The sequence below is a fragment of the Neomonachus schauinslandi genome, chromosome X (assembly GCF_002201575.2).
Source record: "Neomonachus schauinslandi chromosome X, ASM220157v2, whole genome shotgun sequence".
Classification (NCBI taxonomy): Eukaryota; Metazoa; Chordata; class Mammalia; order Carnivora; family Phocidae; genus Neomonachus; species Neomonachus schauinslandi.
Window position 1 is genome coordinate 90,097,434 of NC_058419.1, and position 9,883 is coordinate 90,107,316.

The window sequence follows — 9,883 nt, forward strand, 5'->3', positions numbered from 1 at the left end:
GAGGAGGGCACGTTCTGCATGGAGCACTGGGTGTTAGACGCAAACAATGAATCATGGAACACTACATCAAAAACTAATGGTGTAGGGCGCCTGGGTGGCTCAGATGGTTAAGCGTCTGCCTTCGGCTCAGGTCATGATCTCAGGGTCCTGGGATCGAGTCCCGCATCGGGTTCCCTGCTCGGTGCAGAGCCTGCTTCTCCCTCTCCCTCTGCCACTCCCTCTGCCACTCCCTCTGCTTGTGCTCTTCTGTCTATCTCTCTGTCAAATAAATAAATAAAATCTTTAAAAAAAAAAAACTAATGGTGTAATGTATGGTGATTAACATAATGTAATAATAAAAAAAAACAAAAAAATAAATTAGTTCTTGGGGCACCTGGGTGGCTCAGTTGTTAAGCATCTGCCTTTGGCTCGGGTCATGATCCCAGGGTCCTGGGATCGAGCCCCGTATCGGGCTCCCTGCTCTGCGGGAAGCCTGCTTCCCCCTCTCCCACTCCCCTTGCTTGTGTTCCTGCTCTTGCTATCTCTCTCTCTGTCAAATAAATAAAATCTTTAAAAAAAAATAATAAATTAGTTCTTCTAGATTTAAGGAGATAAAAATTTAAATGACGAATTTATGGGGCACCTGGGTGGCTCAGTCTGTCAAGTGTTTGCCTTCAGCTCAGGTCATGATCCCAGTGTCCTGGGATCAAGCTCTGTGTTGGGCTCCCAGCTCAGCAGAGAGCCTGCTTCTCCCTTTCCATCTGCCCCTCCCCTCCGGTTGTGTGCGTTCTCAATCTCTCTTCTCTCTCTCTCTCTCTCTGTCAAATAAATAAGTAAAATCTTTTTTAAAAATAAAAATAAATGGCAAATTTACAAAGGAATACATTTCTCTGAATATTTTTGTTAATATTTCTAAGCACTCCAGCCCAGAGACAAAGAACTAGTTTTGTGAGCCTAGGCAAGTCATTATCTAGTCTGGCCCTCAGTTCTGTCATCTGTTAAGTGAAAGGGTTAGATGAAAGAATTCTGCATTTTTTAGATCACTTCCCAAGAGTTAGGAAATGAAATTGATGGTATGGTTCTTCATGGCAATGATTCAGGCATTTTAGCAGACTACCCACTTAGTTGGGTCCATCCATTTCTAATAAAGGAAGCTGAGGCCAAGAAGAGCAAGCTCAGTGAAGTATGTGCCTCTACGGGCCAGGCAGATAATTAAGTAAGTGAAGGATGCTCGGTGGTAACAGTGATGAATGGAAGAGCTAATGCCCCATCGAAATGGGGCAGCCCCTGCTCAACTCTGGTTGATTACTGCTACAAGGAAATGTGGGCCCAGTGACATCAGAGCTTCCTGAAAAAGGAAAAGCCAGAAATTCAGATGTTTGCAGGAAATCACCATATTTCAAAATGTCTGTATAGAATTCAGGTTTTTCTCAAAAACATGTGCAAGCCAAACTAAACATTTCTACCAGGCTGCTTATAGCCTGGGATCACCAATGTTCAACCTCTGGTTGGAATATTGATTAACTTACCTAACTGGCATTGCTAATAGGAGCACTCTTGGGTGCCCCTAGGCTTCTCCAGTACCCCTCCACGAGACAGAGTAGAATATAGCTTGGCTTAATCCAGGTGCTCATGTATGTACTTGACACGTATTTGTTGAACACCTCTTGTGCCCCCTGACACTACCAAGCACTCTGGCAAGACAAGGGTGAGCAAAATCCAATGCTGTTCCTGCCCTCATACGGCTTACCGTCTAGTGGGGTAAATGCACCTTAATCAAAGGATCAGAGCAAGAGATGGGTCATTCTAAGCTGTGCAAAGTGCTCTCGAGGAAAGGTACGGAGTGTCAGAGGACATGTAACAAGGGGGCTCGGCATGATCTAAATTAGGGCATCAAGGAAGGCTTCCATGAACCTAATCTGAGATCCAAATCGTAAGTAGAAGACAACTGGGTAGAGGAGGGAGGGAGAGGGGATTGTTCTGGGCAATCAGCAGCTGCAGAGGTCCTGTTGGAGGACTGGGTGTAGAAAGTAGGAGGGACAGAGGAAAGATCTGAGTGCCTGGAGCATAAAGAGAAGCCAGGAAAGCAGGGGAGGGGTAAAGCTGACGAGGAAGGTAATGGCCAGCCCTTGTAGGGCCTTCAGAGCCAGATGAACCTTTGGTATTTGTTCTATGAGCCAGGGAAAGCCACTGAAGTCTTTTAAGGAAATAACATAATCCTATTTGAGTGTAGAAAGTCATACACCAGCCCCTGGCCCTCAGGATGTATTGAAGTGGAAGACAGAACGGGTTCAGATTAAGGTTGAGTCCATGAAAGTGGCCAATTATGAGAGTGTTGGTAGCTTGTGGAATAGGGTGAAGAAATGAATGGGCTTGAGAAATATTTTAGGAAGTAAAATCAACAAGAAATTAATGGATTTGATATGGAGAATTAAGAGAGAGGATGGTTAAGACTGTTTCTCTGGCTTCTGGGATGCATATATGGACGGCTGGTGGCACCACTTATGACAAAGAAGAACACTTTTGGGGAGAAGATCTCATGAATCTCAGTTTCTGAGACATTCAAGTGGACATGAGGTCAAGTAGCCAGTTGGATTTACAGGCCTGCTGCTCAGCAGAGATGTCCAGGCTGAAAATAGAAATTTAGGCCTCATTAGTGTGTAGACCAAAATCAGAGTTATGAGTATCTAATGGGGTCACTTAGGGAAAGCACATAGAGTAGAAACAAAAGAAGGCCTAAAATCTCAACACACACTGGCTTAGTAGAGAGGAATGAGCTAGAAAAGAAGACTGAATGGGAGAAGCCAGAGAGATGAGAGGAAAACCAGGAGAAGTGGAGTCACAGAATCCAAGAGAGGAGGGCATTTTAAGTAGGGGGAGTGGCCGAGAGTGTTGGATGCACCTGAGGCTTCAGGTAAGATGGGACCAGGAGAATATCCACTAACTCTAATAACATGGAAGGCACTGGTGACTTCATGAGCAGTGAAGATGGTCAACAGATGAGTGGGAGTTGAGTGCATGGGAAGTGAAGAAATGATGGCAGTGAGAATGTACAATTTGTTCTAGAAGTTTGACCATGAAAGGCAAGAGGGAGATGGAGCAACAGCAGGACAGTGTGGGGTCCAGGAATGAAGGGTTTGGCTTTGGCGGGATTTTGTTTCTTAAGTAATTCCATGTTGAGCAAACCAGAATATTCCACTCTGAGTCTTCCTGGCCTCTTATCCACAGCTTGCCTACCTCCTCCTAAGAGGAACGCGATCCTGATGGATACCCACGCCTACGTCACACCAAGTGTGGCTCACTTTCAAAATATAGCATTAGGACAGAAAAGAGAAAAATGATTGCTTCTGTTCTGCCTTCCATTTCCCATCTTCTCTCGGAAACTTCTTTTTTTCTAATCATTTCTCATATTACCTAGCCCCTCCTTTCTTTCCCAGCCAACCTAATACATGCTTTCATTAATTCTTCCCTGGACCCTTATAACAGCCTCTTAAAACATTATCGTGCTTTCAGTCTTGTGGTTGATCACTGTCAGGGTAATCTCTGCAAAAGGCAGCTCTGATTACGAGGCTGTCACTAAAATGCTTTTGATGGTTCCCTGTTGCCTACCAAATAAAAAAGTTGGCCACATGGCTCCTGCTCTGGCTCTGTCCTCCCTTCCACTTGATGTACTGCTACAACGCTCCACACACAATATGTTCTGGCCAAATTCTATTTGAAATTCCTCACTAGACCCTCCATTTCGCCTCTCCACACCTCCAGTCAGGCTGTTCCTTATTGGTATTATGTCTTTCCTTCATCTAGGCTATTGAACTGTTACCCATCCTTAACTGGGGTGCCACCGCCCACTAGAAACTTCCTCTGATCCCCACTCCACCTTCCACTTCAGATCTAAACATGCTTTCTTTTCACTGAAGACTCATAAGTGGTAGTGGGGGGCTGGCACAGATGCACCAACAGGGGACAGCAGGGACGTACATGACATTGCCTGATACTGTCATTCTTTGTATGTTTCAGATCCTTTACTGATTGCGCTGAGCTCTTGGAAGACCAGAACTTGCAAAATTCATTTTTGTATCCACCATGGCACTCAGCCAGGGCCTGGCACAGAACAGGCCCTCAGCAAATATTTACTCACTGATGGATTAATGGAAGTAAAGAAGAAAGGCGAGGAAAAGGAAGAAGGGAGGGAAAGAAGAAGGAATCCTAACACTAGGTCCTCAAGGCAAGGAGCAAGCAGAAAAGTACATTAAAAATCCTCATGTGGCAATTCATTTAACCCACGGTAAACCCTCTCATTCCCGAAACCCTCTCCAGGCTCTCCTAGTAAATTTCTTCAAATATTTGCAGTGTCCACAATACAATAAGATCTCTCTCAGGCAGATTAATTAAAGGTGACCCCACTCCTCTGGCTACAGTTAATAGCAAGCGACTTAAATGCTGAAAGATTCTTCTAGATGGAAGAGGCATACTGAGAACAGAGCTCTGAGCCTCTGCCAAGCTCTGTTAAGTCACTCAGTTTAAACCCTTCCTCCCCACAGCTGCCATATTCCCACAAGCCAAGCTCTTGAGTTGTTTCATTGACACTGGGACAGCAGCTCTGTAACTGGATTACCTGAGTCTGGTCTCTGATCTCTCGTCTGGTCTGGTCTCTCCTCCAATCCATCCATTCTTTATTTTAGTCGGTAATTAATCTTTCTTTAAAATCTTTTTTCTCACTGCAGACCCACTAGAATGGCAAAACATGGAAAAGACTACCAATACCAAGTATTGACAAGGTTGTGGAGAAATGGATCTCTCATCCATCATCCATTGCTGGTCTGAGTATAAAGTGATAACAACTACTAAAGGTAATCATATGTCTACCCTCTGACCCAGTGACCCACTCCTAGAGAAATGAGTGCACGCATCCCCCAAAAGACATGCACAAGAATCTTCACAGACGTTCTACTCATAATAGCCCAACAACTGGAAACAACCCACATTTCCATTCACAGGAGAATGGATAAATAAACTACTTCTCTCAAAATATTAAGCTGAGTAAAAGAAGCCAATCATAAAGGAAAATGTGCTGTGTGATACAATTTATATGAAGTTTAAAAACAGTTCAACAACTCTTAATAGTGGTTAAGAGGTGAAAGCGAGGCAGTTATTCACTGGGAAGGTGCATAAAGGGCCCTTCTTCGGTGATGGAAATGTTCTCTGTCTTTATCTGGGTCGTGGTTACATGGGTAGAAATTACCTGTATGGTGATGATTGCATTTGTAGAGATTTATCAAACTGTGCACTTAAGAACTGACCGTCATTTTTACGTAAATTGCACCTCAGCTAAAAATAAAGAATGTCAAGCTAACCAGGAAAATAAAAAATCTTTTGAAACTGCCTCACCCTACTTTCCAAATTGAATCCAGTTCCAAGACCTCTTCCTGATTGTCAAGGTCCTCCATCACCTGGACCTACCTGATCAGTTGTCACCAGTCTCCCTTTGCAACACACATCTAATGGAAGACCACCATGACCTTGCTCATACCCTTCCACCTCTTTGCACTTCCCTCCTTCTTTCTTTTCTGTAAGCCAGATCCCTCGGGTCAAGCACTAGACTTACTCTCTCCTGAGCTTACCCTACAGTGGTATGTCTCTGAGTTATCATTCCTTTAGCGTAACCACGTGACACTGCTCTACACTGGCTTGTATATAACCTTAAAATTAACTTCTAATAAATTATGGAATTAATCTCTATAACTTCTAGCATATAGCTTTTCTCCCTGCTCTGTTATAAATTCTAGGAGGCTGGCGAAGAAAGCTCTTTCCCTTCCAAGTCTCCCTCCTCTCCCCCAGTGCCTAGTATAATGCCACATGCTCAATGGGTGCTTAAAAGTGCCCCTTGAGCCTCAAAGTCAAATTTAAAATGATAATAAATGTTAGGTAGGTTGAGTAGAAAAAGGCCCTCTCCTCAAATGTTAAAACTTTTATATTACCTATTTGACATAAGCAAATATATATCCTTCTTAACAGTAATCTCTATGGATTATTTATCTTTTTTTGTTAGTTACACAGGCACATAGTTTGGTACCTCAAATAGTTCCATGAGGCTTCTAAACAAAATCAGTTGTCCTCAAACACTTTTCTTTTCCTTTAACTTTATTTACAATAAATAACCTCTTTCCATCACCCCTCAGGTGGGACAACTCAGAGTCATGTTCTACACCGTCTCTCACGGGTCCCCAGCGAGGTTGCCCATACCAATAACCTCCTCATTTTTTCTTTCCTTGTCTCCCTTCCCCTACTGGTTCTGACTTGATCACTTCTCAAATATATTCCTTGCATTCATATCCTTATTTTGGGGCCTGCTTCCAGGGAAACCCAACCATGTGACTTTCTACTAGACAAGATCCGTTAGGGCCCGAAATTCTTTGTGTTAATACCAAGCACAGCAGCATCTTGTACAACTAGGCTCTTGACGATGCCTTTTTTGCTACTCTTAAAATTGTATCTAATAGTTCACAAACTCAAAACTCTCCCCATACTCGCTTGACCTTTGTGGGAAGTTTTCCGACTCCAGTACTCATTGCAAAAGACTCTGGAGATGAAAGTGTTGTACAAAGGTTAAGTATTATTGCTTTAAATATCTTGGGGGAAATGTCTTATTTAAGACATTTATCACAAAAGAAAAGCTGAAAAAAGAAAACCAGGCAAGTGATACAGGAAGAAAAACATACCTTTAGTAAAAAAAAAACAACGTGACCTTTCTTTTGTCCAAAATGACTCCAGGAAATCAGTGTAATCTGGCAGGTGAACTTTCTAACAGTAATAAAGGAATCAATTTGTGCTTTAAGATATATCAGAAGTCGCTGGTGAAATCAGAAAGCCTTCTACGAGTGGAACAATTTTCCCAACCCTTTGTAATAGTCAAGAAAGGAAAGCCTGAAATGAGAATTGAAGAAATTCCTCCTCAAGATATCATTTCCATGACCATCATTTTTCCCTTATTAAAAACCTACCTTTGGAAATTTTTTAAGGAATACCATAGAGTTCATAGTTAGTGATATTTTCTCTGTCCTACCATTGGTATTGTCTTTTTCTTTTGTTTTTCTGACACTGTTGGGGACCAATCTCACATAATCTAATGCCAGAAATAACTTTGTAGCCATTAAGATTAGCTTTTCCAGAGACGGACAGAAAAACCTATTTAAAGAAACACTTCATTTTAAAAAGGTAGAACTTTATTTTACTTTCCTATAACAGGTCTAGAAATATGCAGGCCAAGGCTAAAATGGCAGCTCTGCTCATGAAGTACCCAGTGATGCAAATTCCTTCCAACTCACTGCTCTACCATCCTGAGGATCTGGCTCTTTGTCCTCATGAGCCAAGATGGCAGCAATTGGATTATAGGAAACAGGTAGACAAAGGGATGGCAAAAAAAAAAAAAGTTATATAAGGGTGCCTGGGTGGCTCAGTCATTAAGCATCTGCCTCCAGCTCAGGTCATGATCCCAGGGTCCTGGGATCGAGCCCCGCATCGGGCTCCCTGCTCGGCGGGAAGCCTGCTTCTCCCTCTCCCACTCCCCATGCTTGTGTTCTTGCTCTCATTATCTTTCTCTCTGTCAAATAAATAAATAAAATCTTTAAAAAAAGTTATATAATGCTTCTGCTTACAGCCCATTGGCCAAAATAAAGGCACGTGTCCACACTGAGCTGCAAGGGAGGCTGGAAAATGTATTCATTACTCAAAACAACACACACCCAACTAAAATTCCTACTACTATGGAAAGAGAGAAAAGCAATTCGAGGGTGACAATCTATCATTACTCCAGCTTCTTCCTTGTCCTTCCTTCAAATCCATTTTCAATAATTCTCTGAGACAACGGTGCAGATAAGAGGTCAATTCCAGGCTGACATTGACCTATGAAAATGACCTTTTCTTCCTCCAGAGTCACGCAGTCTGCTGCCACCCGCATGAGACCACCTCTAAAAAATTGATTTGAGTGTATAGAGTAATAGAGACAACAGAAATACTATGATAAAGCAGAAACAGCTCTGGGAGCTGACCCCAAGGGCACAATTTGAGATAGGGCAGCCTGTTTATGTGGTACTCTCCCGCACGCATGTGCGCATGCACGCACGCACACACGCACACACACCCATTAATTCATAATGATGAATAAAACATATGCTCTATATCCTCAAGACACTTACATATTACAGGAGAGGCAAATGACAAAGAAATAAACATGAAAATAAATATCTAATTACAAATTGCAATGCATACCAAGAAGGAAAAGAATACGGGTTAGAAGGTCAAAAGGAGGAGACTAATTTGGACAAAGGACTAAGCAAAGGCCTTCCTGGATGAATGTTATTTGAGCTGCCATCCCTAGGCTAAGTGGATGTTAGCCCAGCAGAGTGGAAGACAAGCTGTTCCAGGCGGGGAAAAGGGTATGTGCAAAGTTCCTGCAGTGGGAAAGAGCCTGGCACATTTGAAGAATTTTAAAGTAAGACTGCTATTGCACCCAAATAGGATTCACCCAGCACACTGCTTGGATTCATTTTCTTTTTATCACACAGCCTGAAAACCCACCAAACAGAGATCCACTAATATATATGTTTAAGAGGCTCATTAAGATTAATTTTTTAAAATATGCCACACTCCCCCAGTAGCTCAGAAGTTTATTCAGTGCAGGACTCTTCAGGGAAGCATCAAGAACATCCAAAGGAGAAGGACCCAGAGGATCCCTGAGCAGACCCTGGACACTGATACTAAGGGAAACAGTCTTCATCAATGGGCTCCAAGTGTGGACAAGCCAGACCAGGAAAGTTAGTCAGGGACAGAGCAACACTGGCTCCTGGAGTAAATGGTATATCAAGGCTTAGTGCTAAGACTGAAGAAATAAAAAGAATTCTAAATCTAAAAGTGTGGGAGGTTAAAGATGGCTACAAATTTTTTGAGATGTCTCCCATCAAGAAGCAGGGTCTGTTTCTCTACTTCTTGAATCTGGGCTACATCGTGACTCCTTTGACCAATAGAAGGTGGCAGAAGTGATGCTATGCTAGTTCTAGGCCCAGTCTTCAAGAAAATCAGCAGCTTCTAACTTGGTCTTTTGGGGTCTTGAGCCACCATGTAAGAAGTTTGACTATGCTGTTGGAAAGACTTGGTGAAGAAGCTCAGAGACTAATTGGATGGCCTTCCAGCCATCACCACCAGAGTGCCATCCATGTGATCGAGGCCATCCTGGACTTTCTAGACCAGACAAGCCATCAGCTGAATACCACCAAGTAACCGCAATCAGTAAGACATGGGACAGGAGAATTTCCCAGGAGAACCCTGCCCCAAATTTGGAACCCACAAAATCATGAGATGCAATAAATTTGTTGTTGTTTTGGAGCACTAAGGTTTGAGGGTGTCTGTTCCATAGCAGTAGATAGTGAAACACTGGCCAAAGATCTTTTTTGGCCTATGAATTTTTCAGGCTTTTAAGCATATGGAATGCTTGGGATTCCTGGGCCTTTGTGGGTCTTATTCTTTCTATTTCTCTAGTTTGCATTACTAAAGCAGTACCTTTGGCTTAAAAAGCTAGACAGTTCGAGAAGAGAAGTAGGAAGTGGGAATGTGGTAGGTACACATTCAGAGCTGGCTGATATTTGTTTGTTGAATGAAGAAGAAAATGCCCCTCTGCATAACTGCCCAGCCCTGTAAAGCAGGAAGGAAAGACTGCCCTCCAAAGTTATTCATCCCGCTGGATTTTTCTCTTGAGCTAAGTGTCTTTTGAGATACAAGAATGTATCAGATAGGGTTCCAGAAATGAGCAACCCCAAGACTCACCACCATTTATAAGCTCATTTGAGAACCAAATCCACTTGTATAATGGTGACTGCCAGGTTTGGAAGCAAAAGTTGAAAACCACCAT